Source organism: Lepisosteus oculatus, unplaced genomic scaffold (genome assembly GCF_040954835.1).
Source record: "Lepisosteus oculatus isolate fLepOcu1 unplaced genomic scaffold, fLepOcu1.hap2 HAP2_SCAFFOLD_75, whole genome shotgun sequence".
NCBI classification, from domain to species: Eukaryota; Metazoa; Chordata; class Actinopteri; order Semionotiformes; family Lepisosteidae; genus Lepisosteus; species Lepisosteus oculatus.
This window is the reverse complement of record NW_027168309.1, coordinates 391,946-409,382: the sequence shown is the minus strand read 5'-3', so window position 1 is coordinate 409,382 and position 17,437 is coordinate 391,946. Positions and strand designations below refer to the sequence as shown.

The following is a 17,437-nucleotide window of genomic DNA, read 5'->3' as shown; positions in this document are numbered from 1 at the left end:
GGTATTTCTTGTGCAGCGATGAGCCAGATTTGTATTTCGTATTTCGCAAGTTGTGTGAATTTCTTGAAGTTGAAAGTGAATTCGCTCCAGAAAAGAAATGTCGCTTGAAAGCCGAGGCTGTTTGTTAAACCGCAGGACCTGAGCTTGCGTTCTGTTTCTCATGGCGTTCGCAAAGGCGATTCCTGCCTTTAAAACTGCTGTGTCTGCGACTGAAAGTGGCGTGTGTCGCAGCTTCTAAAGTCTTGTTGACGCTCCTCGATGTTGCTTTCTCTCTGCCTAAGGAAGTTCGATTGTCGCGTCGGAACGGGGAGACCTAATCCTTCCAGCTTTAAGCCACCCTTCAGTCTTCTGAAGGGTGTCCGAGTGCTAGCATGTCATTTGGCTTTTTTTGGGGGGAAGCGGAGAGCGACATTGAAAAAGGTTACCGCCGCCGCCTCGCCCTCCGTCGTAAATGATTGCAAGCCGGCGGCGGCGGCGCTCCCTGTAGTCGTGGCCGAGCGGTTAAGGCGATGGGCTAGAAAGCCATTGGGGTCTCCCCGCGTCGGCTCGAATCCTGCCGACTACGGCGCCCTTCTCCTGTCGCTTCGGCCTGCCCAGAAAAAGGCGGAGTGCCGTTTCTCTCTTCCTGCTTCTTGTACAAACGCTAAATCGCTTGGACCTGCTGCCTTGGAAGTAATGTCTTCAACATCCACCAGTGACATTTCACAGCTGGAAGCACACTGCCACGCTTTTGGCATTGGCATGTCTTGCGCCCTACTTCCAGCCTTTGAAGACCTAAGTATTCAAACTGAAAGAACCGGCTGAATGAGTGTTTGCAGTGCACCAGGAGGAGCAGGGACCATAGCATTGGAGGGGTGAGGATGGCGCAGATGGAAACGTTTTCATGCGCTCCTCTGGGAGGAATGAAAAGAAAAGACGAAACCGGAAACAGTACTAGCCGCAAGAGGAAGTGTCTTCAAGCGCCAAGCAAGCGCTCCTCGTTAGTATAGTGGTGCGTATCCCCGCCTGTCACGTGGGAGACCAGGGATGGATTGCTTGACGGCGAGCCAGGTTGCTTTTCTCCCATCAGATTCCAACCGCTAATGCTAACGCAGTGTGTGGGAGCTTACATGCTTTTCCTTTCCCGTCTTTTTCGGACGACTATTCCAAAGGGGTAACCTGAAGGAATAGGGGCCTGAAGACACGAGGCATTCTTAAACCAGCACTGGGCTGCACGGCCTTCTGTTGTGATCAGGTTATATTCGAGTCAAAAAGCCAGAGCATCCGCTTCCATCCTATGGAGCACGAGCTAAATCGGAAGAGGCAGGGGATACACCTACGCCTATCGGCGCACGTTCCCCGCGGCAGGCTGCTTCACCCATTTGCACCCGACTGGAGACGGCACTGAGCAAGCTTTTTGTCAGGAGTGGGATTCGAACCCACGCCTCCAGGGGAGACTGCGACCTGAACGCAGCGCCTTAGACCGCTCGGCCATCCTGACGCGGGCCCCCTGTCCCGGGGCGGTCTGATGAGCCACCGCGATCCCACTACGCTCCTCGAGTATCGCACTGTTATTAATACTACAGTGTGACTCCAGCATTAAAATGTTTGGAAAATGTGTCGGCTTTTATAATCCAGTGTAGAGCAGCATGTGATGATTTGTGCTACAACACCAAGCGCTCAAAGTGACGTCTGCGTTTGTCGTTGAAACTTTCAACTCTTTCATCACTTATGTAGGAAATAAAAAGAGCAGTTGTGCGCCACACGCAGAGAGGCCGTCAGCAGAGTGGCGCAGCGGAAGCGTGCTGGGCCCATAACCCAGAGGTCGATGGATCGAAACCATCCTCTGCTACATGTGTCCTATGCACGATTCATAAGCATGCCATTGGGTTAGCAAAGTGCCTTCAAATAGTCTGCATCTCCCTTTCTTTAAATTCTGTCCTGAGTTTCTCTCTCGTGTGTGTTTGTGCAAGCTTGACACTTGCGGGACTCTTTAATCTTCACCAATACGGAGATGACCAAATGTGTCTTCGGTTGTTCTGAGGTCTTTGATAGTTTCTTTGAAAGCTTCAACTGAACCTCGAAATCGAAGCAGTTATGTTTATATTGATTTCTCGCGTTAATCATTACGAACCAGGAACAGCCAGCACACTCGGTCGCATTAGTAATTATGTCACGTCTCTACTTAGCAGAGCATTCAAAGGCCCACTGGAAGTAGTAAAGCACTAAAACACTGCAAAACTGAACTCGGGAAAATCATACTGGGAGCTCTGAGCGATGTCTGCATCCAAGCCATCCAATACGGACTCTGAAACCTTGGAATATCAACACTATGATGCGCTACCTTTTACCTGGAGCAAAACGATGGAATTAGAAGAATGCTTACCGCAGGATACAACTGTGCCGCTGTTATTTGGAGCACGGTTTTCACTTGCATGAAAACTACAGCAGAACGTAGAAGGATGATCACTGAGGAGTCCACGCGGGCATGCTGAGGAGATTGTAGGTCGTACATTTCAATGATTACTGACATTTGCGCTGCTGGAGGTACAGTAATCAACAAAGAACAGGGTGTGCTACTCTCGAATCCGGTCAGCACATGATGAAAAGCCAGGAAGTATACCTTGTCAAATTGCCGTCAACAGGGACAAGTTAACCACCAGCTCCACCGGCGCCCGGCTAGCTCAGTCGGTAGAGCATGAGACTCTTAATCTCAGGGTCGTGGGTTCGAGCCCCACGTTGGGCGGTGCCCGTCTCCTTATTAACAAAGTTTCCCGCTCATCCTTGAACCTCTTACACCTCGATGGTACCGAGCACTGCGTTTTAATGCACAGGTGTGATCAAACCGAGATGAAAAGGGCGTATCTAGCTCCTTGCCCGAGAGATAAATCAAAGGTTCCGCAGATAATCCCTTGGCTCCGGTCACCCGGACGCAGATAGGAGCTGCAGCCATCATAACTTGTATGAAAACTAAGAAGAGCTCCTGTCTATTTACAGTTTCATTTACTCTAGCGTTTCCTTAAACATTGCGTGTACGAAGGCTAAGAAATTGGAGAGCTATTCTAATACAATAACTATTAGGAATCTTTTCGGCATAACAGTTTCACTGTGATTTTGCAGGTAACACGTACGTTGGGAAAACATTTTGAACGCGATCAATAACCGCACTGGAAAAATGTGGGAAAGAAAGGGCGAAAAGCGACTCTTCAACATGTGGAAATATCTTCCTGAGCGGAGCCCTCTTCTCGAAGCTCAACACTCTGCAAGAGTCACTTCTCCCAACTTGCGCCCGCAGGTTTCCGTAGTGTGCCTGCAAAGAGCCATCCGCTTGAGACAGGTGCACCTCCCGATTTCATTGAACTAAGCTAGATGCACAATTTCTAACGCAGCCTTCATCACAATAGACAGTTCATTTCTCGAAAGCTTGTCGTAAAAAAAGGAAACAAAGAACGAAAACGTATAGCTGACAATCTTCTGAAGATGCAGATTCAGCTTTGGGGAAATGGACATTTTATGTATGCAGATGCTTTTCAAGCGCTGGTTTTAGAACGTCGCTGTGCTTCCAGCATCCTTTTCAGCCTTCTAAACTGGCTACCGAGGTGCCGATCACATTGTAAAGCGGTTGAGAGGCCGGAGCTGCTCAAACCGCTCTTGCCGTTTCCCATCAATCAAAAGCACTATGTTGTTTCTTTGTATGGAAAGCTTTTCAAGTCTGGCATCGACACGCACCTTTCCTGAAACGTCCAAAAGGTGAATGCTTCGCAAAGAAATCCAGTCTACCTTCAGGGGGCATGATGTTGAAATCGGAATGAGCCCTGGGTGGGCTTGAAGCAGCAGCTGTTCAGTTAACAGCTGCACAGAAACGCACCCCGCTCTCTTTGTATCATTCGCAAGTTTGTGGTTAAAGAGTAAAAAAGGCTGGAATTCTTCTGCCAGCCGGCAGGATTTCTTCTGCACTCACCCAGAAAAGCCAAGATTTGTATTTCATCTTTCGCAAGCTGTATTTTCCAGGAGGAGAATGAATACTTGCATTAAACTGAATCAAGCCGACAGAGACGCACAGCCGTTGTTTTTCTCCATGGGAAGTTTTTCGTTAAGGAAAAACACCGTTGTCATTTTCTTGCCAGCCGGCGGTATTTCTTGTGCAGCGATGAGCCAGATTTGTATTTCGTATTTCGCAAGTTGTGTGAATTTCTTGAAGTTGAAAGTGAATTCGCTCCAGAAAAGAAATGTCGCTTGAAAGCCGAGGCTGTTTGTTAAACCGCAGGACCTGAGCTTGCGTTCTGTTTCTCATGGCGTTCGCAAAGGCGATTCCTGCCTTTAAAACTGCTGTGTCTGCAACTGAAAGTGGCGTGTGTCGCAGCTTCTAAAGTCTTGTTGACGCTCCTCGATGTTGCTTTCTCTCTGCCTAAGGAAGTTCGATTGTCGCGTCGGAACGGGGAGACCTAATCCTTCCAGCTTTAAGCCACCCTTCAGTCTTCTGAAGGGTGTCCGAGTGCTAGCATGTCATTTGGCTTTTTTTGGGGGGAAGCGGAGAGCGACATTGAAAAAGGTTACCGCCGCCGCCTCGCCCTCCGTGTTAAATGATTGCAAGCCGGCGGCGGCGGCGCTCCCTGTAGTCGTGGCCGAGCGGTTAAGGCGATGGGCTAGAAAGCCATTGGGGTCTCCCCGCGTCGGCTCGAATCCTGCCGACTACGGCGCCCTTCTCCTGTCGCTTCGGCCTGCCCAGAAAAAGGCGGAGTGCCGTTTCTCTCTTCCTGCTTCTTGTACAAACGCTAAATCGCTTGGACCTGCTGCCTTGGAAGTAATGTCTTCAACATCCACCAGTGACATTTCACAGCTGGAAGCACACTGCCACGCTTTTGGCATTGGCATGTCTTGCGCCCTACTTCCAGCCTTTGAAGACCTAAGTATTCAAACTGAAAGAACCGGCTGAATGAGTGTTTGCAGTGCACCAGGAGGAGCAGGGACCATAGCATTGGAGGGGTGAGGATGGCGCAGATGGAAACGTTTTCATGCGCTCCTCTGGGAGGAATGAAAAGAAAAGACGAAACCGGAAACAGTAGTAGCCGCAAGAGGAAGTGTCTTCAAGCGCCAAGCAAGCGCTCCACGTTAGTATAGTGGTGCGTATCCCCGCCTGTCACGTGGGAGACCAGGGATGGATTGCTTGACGGCGAGCCAGGTTGCTTTTCTCCCATCAGATTCCAACCGCTAATGCTAACGCAGTGTGTGGGAGCTTACATGCTTTTCCTTTCCCGTCTTTTTCGGACGACTATTCCAAAGGGGTAACCTGAAGGAATAGGGGCCTGAAGACACGAGGCATTCTTAAACCAGCACTGGGCTGCACGGCCTTCTGTTGTGATCAGGTTATATTCGAGTCAAAAAGCCAGAGCATCCGCTTCCATCCTATGGAGCACGAGCTAAATCGGAAGAGGCAGGGGATACACCTACGCCTATCGGCGCACGTTCCCCGCGGCAGGCTGCTTCACCCATTTGCACCCGACTGGAGACGGCACTGAGCAAGCTTTTTGTCAGGAGTGGGATTCGAACCCACGCCTCCAGGGGAGACTGCGACCTGAACGCAGCGCCTTAGACCGCTCGGCCATCCTGACGCGGGCCCCCTGTCCCGGGGCAGTCTGATGAGCCACCGCGATCCCACTACGCTCCTCGAGTATCGCACTGTTATTAATACTACAGTGTGACTCCAGCATTAAAATGTTTGGAAAATGTGTCGGCTTTTATAATCCAGTGTAGAGCAGCATGTGATGATTTGTGCTACAACACCAAGCGCTCAAAGTGACGTCTGCGTTTGTCGTTGAAACTTTCAACTCTTTCATCACTTATGTAGGAAATAAAAAGAGCAGTTGTGCGCCACACGCAGAGAGGCCGTCAGCAGAGTGGCGCAGCGGAAGCGTGCTGGGCCCATAACCCAGAGGTCGATGGATCGAAACCATCCTCTGCTACATGTGTCCTATGCACGATTCATAAGCATGCCATTGGGTTAGCAAAGTGCCTTCAAATAGTCTGCATCTCCCTTTCTTTAAATTCTGTCCTGAGTTTCTCTCTCGTGTGTGTTTGTGCAAGCTTGACACTTGCGGGACTCTTTAATCTTCACCAATACGGAGATGACCAAATGTGTCTTCGGTTGTTCTGAGGTCTTTGATAGTTTCTTTGAAAGCTTCAACTGAACCTCGAAATCGAAGCAGTTATGTTTATATTGATTTCTCGCGTTAATCATTACGAACCAGGAACAGCCAGCACACTCGGTCGCATTAGTAATTATGTCACGTCTCTACTTAGCAGAGCATTCAAAGGCCCACTGGAAGTAGTAAAGCACTAAAACACTGCAAAACTGAACTCGGGAAAATCATACTGGGAGCTCTGAGCGATGTCTGCATCCAAGCCATCCAATACGGACTCTGAAACCTTGGAATATCAACACTATGATGCGCTACCTTTTACCTGGAGCAAAACGATGGAATTAGAAGAATGCTTACCGCAGGATACAACTGTGCCGCTGTTATTTGGAGCACGGTTTTCACTTGCATGAAAACTACAGCAGAACGTAGAAGGATGATCACTGAGGAGTCCACGCGGGCATGCTGAGGAGATTGTAGGTCGTACATTTCAATGATTACTGACATTTGCGCTGCTGGAGGTACAGTAATCAACAAAGAACAGGGTGTGCTACTCTCGAATCCGGTCAGCACATGATGAAAAGCCAGGAAGTATACCTTGTCAAATTGCCGTCAACAGGGACAAGTTAACCACCAGCTCCACCGGCGCCCGGCTAGCTCAGTCGGTAGAGCATGAGACTCTTAATCTCAGGGTCGTGGGTTCGAGCCCCACGTTGGGCGGTGCCCGTCTCCTTATTAACAAAGTTTCCCGCTCATCCTTGAACCTCTTACACCTCGATGGTACCGAGCACTGCGTTTTAATGCACAGGTGTGATCAAACCGAGATGAAAAGGGCGTATCTAGCTCCTTGCCCGAGAGATAAATCAAAGGTTCCGCAGATAATCCCTTGGCTCCGGTCACCCGGACGCAGATAGGAGCTGCAGCCATCATAACTTGTATGAAAACTAAGAAGAGCTCCTGTCTATTTACAGTTTCATTTACTCTAGCGTTTCCTTAAACATTGCGTGTACGAAGGCTAAGAAATTGGAGAGCTATTCTAATACAATAACTATTAGGAATCTTTTCGGCATAACAGTTTCACTGTGATTTTGCAGGTAACACGTACGTTGGGAAAACATTTTGAACGCGATCAATAACCGCACTGGAAAAATGTGGGAAAGAAAGGGCGAAAAGCGACTCTTCAACATGTGGAAATATCTTCCTGAGCGGAGCCCTCTTCTCGAAGCTCAACACTCTGCAAGAGTCACTTCTCCCAACTTGCGCCCGCAGGTTTCCGTAGTGTGCCTGCAAAGAGCCATCCGCTTGAGACAGGTGCACCTCCCGATTTCATTGAACTAAGCTAGATGCACAATTTCTAACGCAGCCTTCATCACAATAGACAGTTCATTTCTCGAAAGCTTGTCGTAAAAAAAGGAAACAAAGAACGAAAACGTATAGCTGACAATCTTCTGAAGATGCAGATTCAGCTTTGGGGAAATGGACATTTTATGTATGCAGATGCTTTTCAAGCGCTGGTTTTAGAACGTCGCTGTGCTTCCAGCATCCTTTTCAGCCTTCTAAACTGGCTACCGAGGTGCCGATCACATTGTAAAGCGGTTGAGAGGCCGGAGCTGCTCAAACCGCTCTTGCCGTTTCCCATCAATCAAAAGCACTATGTTGTTTCTTTGTATGGAAAGCTTTTCAAGTCTGGCATCGACACGCACCTTTCCTGAAACGTCCAAAAGGTGAATGCTTCGCAAAGAAATCCAGTCTACCTTCAGGGGGCATGATGTTGAAATCGGAATGAGCCCTGGGTGGGCTTGAAGCAGCAGCTGTTCAGTTAACAGCTGCACAGAAACGCACCCCGCTCTCTTTGTATCATTCGCAAGTTTGTGGTTAAAGAGTAAAAAAGGCTGGAATTCTTCTGCCAGCCGGCAGGATTTCTTCTGCACTCACCCAGAAAAGCCAAGAATTGTATTTCATCTTTCGCAAGCTGTATTTTCCAGGAGGAGAATGAATACTTGCATTAAACTGAATCAAGCCGACAGAGACGCACAGCCGTTGTTTTTCTCCATGGGAAGTTTTTCGTTAAGGAAAAACACCGTTGTCATTTTCTTGCCAGCCGGCGGTATTTCTTGTGCAGCAATGAGCCAGATTTGTATTTCGTATTTCGCAAGTTGTGTGAATTTCTTGAAGTTGAAAGTGAATTCGCTCCAGAAAAGAAATGTCGCTTGAAAGCCGTGGCTGTTTGTTAAACCGCAGGACCTGAGCTTGCGTTCTGTTTCTCATGGCGTTCGCAAAGGCGATTCCTGCCTTTAAAACTGCTGTGTCTGCGACTGAAAGTGGCGTGTGTCGCAGCTTCTAAAGTCTTGTTGACGCTCCTCGATGTTGCTTTCTCTCTGCCTAAGGAAGTTCGATTGTCGCGTCGGAACGGGGAGACCTAATCCTTCCAGCTTTAAGCCACCCTTCAGTCTTCTGAAGGGTGTCCGAGTGCTAGCATGTCATTTGGCTTTTTTTCTGGGGAAACGGAGAGCGACATTGAAAAAGGTTACCGCCGCCGCCTCGCCCTCCGTGTTAAATGATTGCAAGCCGGCGGCGGCGGCGCTCCCTGTAGTCGTGGCCGAGCGGTTAAGGCGATGGGCTAGAAAGCCATTGGGGTCTCCCCGCGTCGGCTCGAATCCTGCCGACTACGGCGCCCTTCTCCTGTCGCTTCGGCCTGCCCAGAAAAAGGCGGAGTGCCGTTTCTCTCTTCCTGCTTCTTGTACAAACGCTAAATCGCTTGGACCTGCTGCCTTGGAAGTAATGTCTTCAACATCCACCAGTGACATTTCACAGCTGGAAGCACACTGCCACGCTTTTGGCATTGGCATGTCTTGCGCCCTACTTCCAGCCTTTGAAGACCTAAGTATTCAAACTGAAAGAACCGGCTGAATGAGTGTTTGCAGTGCACCAGGAGGAGCAGGGACCATAGCATTGGAGGGGTGAGGATGGCGCAGATGGAAACGTTTTCATGCGCTCCTCTGGGAGGAATGAAAAGAAAAGACGAAACCGGAAACAGTAGTAGCCGCAAGAGGAAGTGTCTTCAAGCGCCAAGCAAGCGCTCCTCGTTAGTATAGTGGTGCGTATCCCCGCCTGTCACGTGGGAGACCAGGGATGGATTGCTTGACGGCGAGCCAGGTTGCTTTTCTCCCATCAGATTCCAACCGCTAATGCTAACGCAGTGTGTGGGAGCTTACATGCTTTTCCTTTCCCGTCTTTTTCGGACGACTATTCCAAAGGGGTAACCTGAAGGAATAGGGGCCTGAAGACACGAGGCATTCTTAAACCAGCACTGGGCTGCACGGCCTTCTGTTGTGATCAGGTTATATTCGAGTCAAAAAGCCAGAGCATCCGCTTCCATCCTATGGAGCACGAGCTAAATCGGAAGAGGCAGGGGATACACCTACGCCTATCGGCGCACGTTCCCCGCGGCAGGCTGCTTCACCCATTTGCACCCGACTGGAGACGGCACTGAGCAAGCTTTTTGTCAGGAGTGGGATTCGAACCCACGCCTCCAGGGGAGACTGCGACCTGAACGCAGCGCCTTAGACCGCTCGGCCATCCTGACGCGGGCCCCCTGTCCCGGGGCGGTCTGATGAGCCACCGCGATCCCACTACGCTCCTCGAGTATCGCACTGTTATTAATACTACAGTGTGACTCCAGCATTAAAATGTTTGGAAAATGTGTCGGCTTTTATAATCCAGTGTAGAGCAGCATGTGATGATTTGTGCTACAACACCAAGCGCTCAAAGTGACGTCTGCGTTTGTCGTTGAAACTTTCAACTCTTTCATCACTTATGTAGGAAATAAAAAGAGCAGTTGTGCGCCACACGCAGAGAGGCCGTCAGCAGAGTGGCGCAGCGGAAGCGTGCTGGGCCCATAACCCAGAGGTCGATGGATCGAAACCATCCTCTGCTACATGTGTCCTATGCACGATTCATAAGCATGCCATTAGGTTAGCAAAGTGCCTTCAAACAGTCTGCATCTCCCTTTCTTTAAATTCTGTCCTGAGTTTCTCTCTCGTGTGTGTTTGTGCAAGCTTGACACTTGCGGGACTCTTTAATCTTCACCAATACGGAGATGACCAAATGTGTCTTCGGTTGTTCTGAGGTCTTTGATAGTTTCTTTGAAAGCTTCAACTGAACCTCGAAATCGAAGCAGTTATGTTTATATTGATTTCTCGCGTTAATCATTACGAACCAGGAACAGCCAGCACACTCGGTCGCATTAGTAATTATGTCACGTCTCTACTTAGCAGAGCATTCAAAGGCCCACTGGAAGTAGTAAAGCACTAAAACACTGCAAAACTGAACTCGGGAAAATCATACTGGGAGCTCTGAGCGATGTCTGCATCCAAGCCATCCAATACGGACTCTGAAACCTTGGAATATCAACACTATGATGCGCTACCTTTTACCTGGAGCAAAACGATGGAATTAGAAGAATGCTTACCGCAGGATACAACTGTGCCGCTGTTATTTGGAGCACGGTTTTCACTTGCATAAAAACTACAGCAGAACGTAGAAGGATGATCACTGAGGAGTCCACGCGGGCATGCTGAGGAGATTGTAGGTCGTACATTTCAATGATTACTGACATTTGCGCTGCTGGAGGTACAGTAATCAACAAAGAACAGGGTGTGCTACTCTCGAATCCGGTCAGCACATGATGAAAAGCCAGGAAGTATACCTTGTCAAATTGCCGTCAACAGGGACAAGTTAACCACCAGCTCCACCGGCGCCCGGCTAGCTCAGTCGGTAGAGCATGAGACTCTTAATCTCAGGGTCCTGGGTTCGAGCCCCACGTTGGGCGGTGCCCATCTCCTTATTAACAAAGTTTCCCGCTCATCCTTGAACCTCTTACACCTCGATGGTACCGAGCACTGCGTTTTAATGCACAGGTGTGATCAAACCGAGATGAAAAGGGCGTATCTAGCTCCTTGCCCGAGAGATAAATCAAAGGTTCCGCAGATAATCCCTTGGCTCCGGTCACCCGGACGCAGATAGGAGCTGCAGCCATCATAACTTGTATGAAAACTAAGAAGAGCTCCTGTCTATTTACAGTTTCATTTACTCTAGCGTTTCCTTAAACATTGCGTGTACGAAGGCTAAGAAATTGGAGAGCTATTCTAATACAATAACTATTAGGAATCTTTTCGGCATAACAGTTTCACTGTGATTTTGCAGGTAACACGTACGTTGGGAAAACATTTTGAACGCGATCAATAACCGCACTGGAAAAATGTGGGAAAGAAGGGCGAAAAGCGACTCTTCAACATGTGGAAATATCTTCCTGAGCGGAGCCCTCTTCTCGAAGCTCAACACTCTGCAAGAGTCACTTCTCCCAACTTGCGCCCGCAGGTTTCCGTAGTGTGCCTGCAAAGAGCCATCCGCTTGAGACAGGTGCACCTCCCGATTTCATTGAACTAAGCTAGATGCACAATTTCTAATGCAGCCTTCATCACAATAGACAGTTCATTTCTCGAAAGCTTGTCGTAAAAAAAGGAAACAAAGAACGAAAACGTATAGCTGACAATCTTCTGAAGATGCAGATTCATCTTTGGGGAAATGGACATTTTATGTATGCAGATGCTTTTCAAGCGCTGGTTTTAGAACGTCGCTGTGCTTCCAGCATCCTTTTCAGCCTTCTAAACTGGCTACCGAGGTGCCGATCACATTGTAAAGCGGTTGAGAGGCCGGAGCTGCTCAAACCGCTCTTGCCGTTTCCCATCAATCAAAAGCACTATGTTGTTTCTTTGTATGGAAAGCTTTTCAAGTCTGGCATCGACACGCACCTTTCCTGAAACGTCCAAAAGGTGAATGCTTCGCAAAGAAATCCAGTCTACCTTCAGGGGGCATGATGTTGAAATCGGAATGAGCCCTGGGTGGGCTTGAAGCAGCAGCTGTTCAGTTAACAGCTGCACAGAAACGCACCCCGCTCTCTTTGTATCATTCGCAAGTTTGTGGTTAAAGAGTAAAAAAGGCTGGAATTCTTCTGCCAGCCGGCAGGATTTCTTCTGCACTCACCCAGAAAAGCCAAGAATTGTATTTCATCTTTCGCAAGCTGTATTTTCCAGGAGGAGAATGAATACTTGCATTAAACTGAATCAAGCCGACAGAGACGCACAGCCGTTGTTTTTCTCCATGGGAAGTTTTTCGTTAAGGAAAAACACCGTTGTCATTTTCTTGCCAGCCGGCGGTATTTCTTGTGCAGCGATGAGCCAGATTTGTATTTCGTATTTCGCAAGTTGTGTGAATTTCTTGAAGTTGAAAGTGAATTCGCTCCAGAAAAGAAATGTCGCTTGAAAGCCGAGGCTGTTTGTTAAACCGCAGGACCTGAGCTTGCGTTCTGTTTCTCATGGCGTTCGCAAAGGCGATTCCTGCCTTTAAAACTGCTGTGTCTGCGACTGAAAGTGGCGTGTGTCGCAGCTTCTAAAGTCTTGTTGACGCTCCTCGATGTTGCTTTCTCTCTGCCTAAGGAAGTTCGATTGTCGCGTCGGAACGGGGAGACCTAATCCTTCCAGCTTTAAGCCACCCTTCAGTCTTCTGAAGGGTGTCCGAGTGCTAGCATGTCATTTGGCTTTTTTTGGGGGGAAGCGGAGAGCGACATTGAAAAAGGTTACCGCCGCCGCCTCGCCCTCCGTGTTAAATGATTGCAAGCCGGCGGCGGCGGCGCTCCCTGTAGTCGTGGCCGAGCGGTTAAGGCGATGGGCTAGAAAGCCATTGGGGTCTCCCCGCGTCGGCTCGAATCCTGCCGACTACGGCGCCCTTCTCCTGTCGCTTCGGCCTGCCCAGAAAAAGGCGGAGTGCCGTTTCTCTCTTCCTGCTTCTTGTACAAACGCTAAATCGCTTGGACCTGCTGCCTTGGAAGTAATGTCTTCAACATCCACCAGTGACATTTCACAGCTGGAAGCACACTGCCACGCTTTTGGCATTGGCATGTCTTGCGCCCTACTTCCAGCCTTTGAAGACCTAAGTATTCAAACTGAAAGAACCGGCTGAATGAGTGTTTGCAGTGCACCAGGAGGAGCAGGGACCATAGCATTGGAGGGGTGAGGATGGCGCAGATGGAAACGTTTTCATGCGCTCCTCTGGGAGGAATGAAAAGAAAAGACGAAACCGGAAACAGTAGTAGCCGCAAGAGGAAGTGTCTTCAAGCGCCAAGCAAGCGCTCCTCGTTAGTATAGTGGTGCGTATCCCCGCCTGTCACGTGGGAGACCAGGGATGGATTGCTTGACGGCGAGCCAGGTTGCTTTTCTCCCATCAGATTCCAACCGCTAATGCTAACGCAGTGTGTGGGAGCTTACATGCTTTTCCTTTCCCGTCTTTTTCGGACGACTATTCCAAAGGGGTAACCTGAAGGAATAGGGGCCTGAAGACACGAGGCATTCTTAAACCAGCACTGGGCTGCACGGCCTTCTGTTGTGATCAGGTTATATTCGAGTCAAAAAGCCAGAGCATCCGCTTCCATCCTATGGAGCACGAGCTAAATCGGAAGAGGCAGGGGATACACCTACGCCTATCGGCGCACGTTCCCCGCGGCAGGCTGCTTCACCCATTTGCACCCGACTGGAGACGGCACTGAGCAAGCTTTTTGTCAGGAGTGGGATTCGAACCCACGCCTCCAGGGGAGACTGCGACCTGAACGCAGCGCCTTAGACCGCTCGGCCATCCTGACGCGGGCCCCCTGTCCCGGGGCGGTCTGATGAGCCACCGCGATCCCACTACGCTCCTCGAGTATCGCACTGTTATTAATACTACAGTGTGACTCCAGCATTAAAATGTTTGGAAAATGTGTCGGCTTTTATAATCCAGTGTAGAGCAGCATGTGATGATTTGTGCTACAACACCAAGCGCTCAAAGTGACGTCTGCGTTTGTCGTTGAAACTTTCAACTCTTTCATCACTTATGTAGGAAATAAAAAGAGCAGTTGTGCGCCACACGCAGAGCGGCTGTCAGCAGAGTGGCGCAGCGGAAGCGTGCTGGGCCCATAACCCAGAGGTCGATGGATCGAAACCATCCTCTGCTACGTGTGTCCTATGCACGATTCATAAGCATGCCATTGGGTTAGCAAAGTGCCTTCAAATAGTCTGCATCTCCCTTTCTTTAAATTCTGTCCTGAGTTTCTCTCTCGTGTGTGTTTGTGCAAGCTTGACACTTGCGGGACTCTTTAATCTTCACCAATACGGAGATGACCAAATGTGTCTTCGGTTGTTCTGAGGTCTTTGATAGTTTCTTTGAAAGCTTCAACTGAACCTCGAAATCGAAGCAGTTATGTTTATATTGATTTCTCGCGTTAATCATTACGAACCAGGAACAGCCAGCACACTCGGTCGCATTAGTAATTATGTCACGTCTCTACTTAGCAGAGCATTCAAAGGCCCACTGGAAGTAGTAAAGCACTAAAACACTGCAAAACTGAACTCGGGAAAATCATACTGGGAGCTCTGAGCGATGTCTGCATCCAAGCCATCCAATACGGACTCTGAAACCTTGGAATATCAACCGTATGATGCGCTACCTTTTACCTGGAGCAAAACGATGGAATTAGAAGAATGCTTACCGCAGGATACAACTGTGCCGCTGTTATTTGGAGCACGGTTTTCACTTGCATGAAAACTACAGCAGAACGTAGAAGGATGATCACTGAGGAGTCCACGCGGGCATGCTGAGGAGATTGTAGGTCGTACATTTCAATGATTACTGACATTTGCGCTGCTGGAGGTACAGTAATCAACAAAGAACAGGGTGTGCTACTCTCGAATCCGGTCAGCACATGATGAAAAGCCAGGAAGTATACCTTGTCAAATTGCCGTCAACAGGGACAAGTTAACCACCAGCTCCACCGGCGCCCGGCTAGCTCAGTCGGTAGAGCATGAGACTCTTAATCTCAGGGTCGTGGGTTCGAGCCCCACGTTGGGCGGTGCCCGTCTCCTTATTAACAAAGTTTCCCGCTCATCCTTGAACCTCTTACACCTCGATGGTACCGAGCACTGCGTTTTAATGCACAGGTGTGATCAAACCGAGATGAAAAGGGCGTATCTAGCTCCTTGCCCGAGAGATAAATCAAAGGTTCCGCAGATAATCCCTTGGCTCCGGTCACCCGGACGCAGATAGGAGCTGCAGCCATCATAACTTGTATGAAAACTAAGAAGAGCTCCTGTCTATTTACAGTTTCATTTACTCTAGCGTTTCCTTAAACATTGCGTGTACGAAGGCTAAGAAATTGGAGAGCTATTCTAATACAATAACTATTAGGAATCTTTTCGGCATAACAGTTTCACTGTGATTTTGCAGGTAACACGTACGTTGGGAAAACATTTTGAACGCGATCAATAACCGCACTGGAAAAATGTGGGAAAGAAAGGGCGAAAAGCGACTCTTCAACATGTGGAAATATCTTCCTGAGCGGAGCCCTCTTCTCGAAGCTCAACACTCTGCAAGAGTCACTTCTCCCAACTTGCGCCCGCAGGTTTCCGTAGTGTGCCTGCAAAGAGCCATCCGCTTGAGACAGGTGCACCTCCCGATTTCATTGAACTAAGCTAGATGCACAATTTCTAATGCAGCCTTCATCACAATAGACAGTTCATTTCTCGAAAGCTTGTCGTAAAAAAAGGAAACAAAGAACGAAAACGTATAGCTGACAATCTTCTGAAGATGCAGATTCATCTTTGGGGAAATGGACATTTTATGTATGCAGATGCTTTTCAAGCGCTGGTTTTAGAACGTCGCTGTGCTTCCAGCATCCTTTTCAGCCTTCTAAACTGGCTACCGAGGTGCCGATCACATTGTAAAGCGGTTGAGAGGCCGGAGCTGCTCAAACCGCTCTTGCCGTTTCCCATCAATCAAAAGCACTATGTTGTTTCTTTGTATGGAAAGCTTTTCAAGTCTGGCATCGACACGCACCTTTCCTGAAACGTCCAAAAGGTGAATGCTTCGCAAAGAAATCCAGTCTACCTTCAGGGGGCATGATGTTGAAATCGGAATGAGCCCTGGGTGGGCTTGAAGCAGCAGCTGTTCAGTTAACAGCTGCACAGAAACGCACCCCGCTCTCTTTGTATCATTCGCAAGTTTGTGGTTAAAGAGTAAAAAAGGCTGGAATTCTTCTGCCAGCCGGCAGGATTTCTTCTGCACTCACCCAGAAAAGCCAAGAATTGTATTTCATCTTTCGCAAGCTGTATTTTCCAGGAGGAGAATGAATACTTGCATTAAACTGAATCAAGCCGACAGAGACGCACAGCCGTTGTTTTTCTCCATGGGAAGTTTTTCGTTAAGGAAAAACACCGTTGTCATTTTCTTGCCAGCCGGCGGTATTTCTTGTGCAGCGATGAGCCAGATTTGTATTTCGTATTTCGCAAGTTGTGTGAATTTCTTGAAGTTGAAAGTGAATTCGCTCCAGAAAAGAAATGTCGCTTGAAAGCCGAGGCTGTTTGTTAAACCGCAGGACCTGAGCTTGCGTTCTGTTTCTCATGGCGTTCGCAAAGGCGATTCCTGCCTTTAAAACTGCTGTGTCTGCGACTGAAAGTGGCGTGTGTCGCAGCTTCTAAAGTCTTGTTGACGCTCCTCGATGTTGCTTTCTCTCTGCCTAAGGAAGTTCGATTGTCGCGTCGGAACGGGGAGACCTAATCCTTCCAGCTTTAAGCCACCCTTCAGTCTTCTGAAGGGTGTCCGAGTGCTAGCATGTCATTTGGCTTTTTTTGGGGGGAAGCGGAGAGCGACATTGAAAAAGGTTACCGCCGCCGCCTCGCCCTCCGTGTTAAATGATCGCAAGCCGGCGGCGGCGGCGCTCCCTGTAGTCGTGGCCGAGCGGTTAAGGCGATGGGCTAGAAAGCCATTGGGGTCTCCCCGCGTCGGCTCGAATCCTGCCGACTACGGCGCCCTTCTCCTGTCGCTTCGGCCTGCCCAGAAAAAGGCGGAGTGCCGTTTCTCTCTTCCTGCTTCTTGTACAAACGCTAAATCGCTTGGACCTGCTGCCTTGGAAGTAATGTCTTCAACATCCACCAGTGACATTTCACAGCTGGAAGCACACTGCCACGCTTTTGGCATTGGCATGTCTTGCGCCCTACTTCCAGCCTTTGAAGACCTAAGTATTCAAACTGAAAGAACCGGCTGAATGAGTGTTTGCAGTGCACCAGGAGGAGCAGGGACCATAGCATTGGAGGGGTGAGGATGGCGCAGATGGAAACGTTTTCATGCGCTCCTCTGGGAGGAATGAAAAGAAAAGACGAAACCGGAAACAGTAGTAGCCGCAAGAGGAAGTGTCTTCAAGCGCCAAGCAAGCGCTCCACGTTAGTATAGTGGTG

At 49.1% G+C, this 17,437-nt stretch overlaps 11 non-coding genes across 11 annotated transcripts; 7 read left to right on the top strand and 4 right to left on the bottom strand.

Annotated features, from left to right (window-relative positions):
- Nucleotides 1–1,397: 1,397 nt before the first annotated feature.
- trnal-cag (transfer RNA leucine (anticodon CAG)) lies at nucleotides 1,398–1,480 on the bottom strand. Its single transcript has one exon. It is a non-coding gene; the product is annotated as a tRNA-Leu (tRNA).
- A 279-nt stretch (nucleotides 1,481–1,759) lies between these two features.
- On the top strand, nucleotides 1,760–1,831 carry trnam-cau (transfer RNA methionine (anticodon CAU)). The gene has a single exon. It is a non-coding gene; the product is annotated as a tRNA-Met (tRNA).
- An 821-nt stretch (nucleotides 1,832–2,652) lies between these two features.
- trnak-cuu (transfer RNA lysine (anticodon CUU)) lies at nucleotides 2,653–2,725 on the top strand. Its single transcript has one exon. It is a non-coding gene; the product is annotated as a tRNA-Lys (tRNA).
- A 2,783-nt stretch (nucleotides 2,726–5,508) lies between these two features.
- Nucleotides 5,509–5,591, bottom strand: trnal-cag (transfer RNA leucine (anticodon CAG)). The gene has a single exon. It is a non-coding gene; the product is annotated as a tRNA-Leu (tRNA).
- Nucleotides 5,592–5,870: 279 nt separating this feature from the next.
- On the top strand, nucleotides 5,871–5,942 carry trnam-cau (transfer RNA methionine (anticodon CAU)). Its single transcript has one exon. It is a non-coding gene; the product is annotated as a tRNA-Met (tRNA).
- Nucleotides 5,943–6,763: 821 nt separating this feature from the next.
- Nucleotides 6,764–6,836, top strand: trnak-cuu (transfer RNA lysine (anticodon CUU)). The gene has a single exon. It is a non-coding gene; the product is annotated as a tRNA-Lys (tRNA).
- Nucleotides 6,837–9,619: 2,783 nt separating this feature from the next.
- On the bottom strand, nucleotides 9,620–9,702 carry trnal-cag (transfer RNA leucine (anticodon CAG)). The gene has a single exon. It is a non-coding gene; the product is annotated as a tRNA-Leu (tRNA).
- A 279-nt stretch (nucleotides 9,703–9,981) lies between these two features.
- Nucleotides 9,982–10,053, top strand: trnam-cau (transfer RNA methionine (anticodon CAU)). The gene has a single exon. It is a non-coding gene; the product is annotated as a tRNA-Met (tRNA).
- A 3,676-nt stretch (nucleotides 10,054–13,729) lies between these two features.
- Nucleotides 13,730–13,812, bottom strand: trnal-cag (transfer RNA leucine (anticodon CAG)). The gene has a single exon. It is a non-coding gene; the product is annotated as a tRNA-Leu (tRNA).
- Nucleotides 13,813–14,091: 279 nt separating this feature from the next.
- On the top strand, nucleotides 14,092–14,163 carry trnam-cau (transfer RNA methionine (anticodon CAU)). Its single transcript has one exon. It is a non-coding gene; the product is annotated as a tRNA-Met (tRNA).
- Nucleotides 14,164–14,984: 821 nt separating this feature from the next.
- trnak-cuu (transfer RNA lysine (anticodon CUU)) lies at nucleotides 14,985–15,057 on the top strand. Its single transcript has one exon. It is a non-coding gene; the product is annotated as a tRNA-Lys (tRNA).
- The last annotated feature ends 2,380 nt before the right edge of the window (nucleotides 15,058–17,437 follow it).